The sequence below is a fragment of the Sinocyclocheilus grahami genome, unplaced genomic scaffold, assembly GCF_001515645.1.
Source record: "Sinocyclocheilus grahami isolate Dianchi unplaced genomic scaffold, SAMN03320097.WGS_v1.1 scaffold3479.1, whole genome shotgun sequence".
Taxonomy (NCBI): Eukaryota; Metazoa; Chordata; class Actinopteri; order Cypriniformes; family Cyprinidae; genus Sinocyclocheilus; species Sinocyclocheilus grahami.
This window is the reverse complement of record NW_015508601.1, coordinates 15,865-16,406: the sequence shown is the minus strand read 5'-3', so window position 1 is coordinate 16,406 and position 542 is coordinate 15,865.

Sequence of the window (542 nt, the reverse complement as noted above, 5' to 3'; positions counted from 1 at the left end):
AATGTGCATAGGCTAAATCACATCATACACACGCTTATAATTCTTCATAAATAAAGAAAAGAACATATTCAAATATGAGCTTTATTGTTAAATATGATTGCCGTTATTATTACATTTCATTAGTTCCAGTTATGATTGATGCGCGGCTGTTCACGGAAAAGTGAGCAAGACACGACAGTTACAATATCATGATTATGGTTAAATAAGATAAAAGACATATAACCAAATTAGGCTACAATTATTTTCATATTAAATATCTCAACACACATCATTGGATATGGCATTAAGCGCAACTTGTATAGATTCATTTAGTAAAAAAGGCTTGACTGCTTTCTTTGGCGTATATTTGTATACTTTTACTATCTGATCAATCTCAGCATGCGTTCATTTTGTGTCGCTAGACGTTTGCCTCACTAAGGTTAAATTATGCCTACGTCTTTCTTTGGCCTGCGCTCTGGAAGTGATCTGTTAATTCTGCTAAACTTGAATTAAAACTGAAACTAAACTATATAAAAACTAAATAGAAATGTGTTCACAAAATA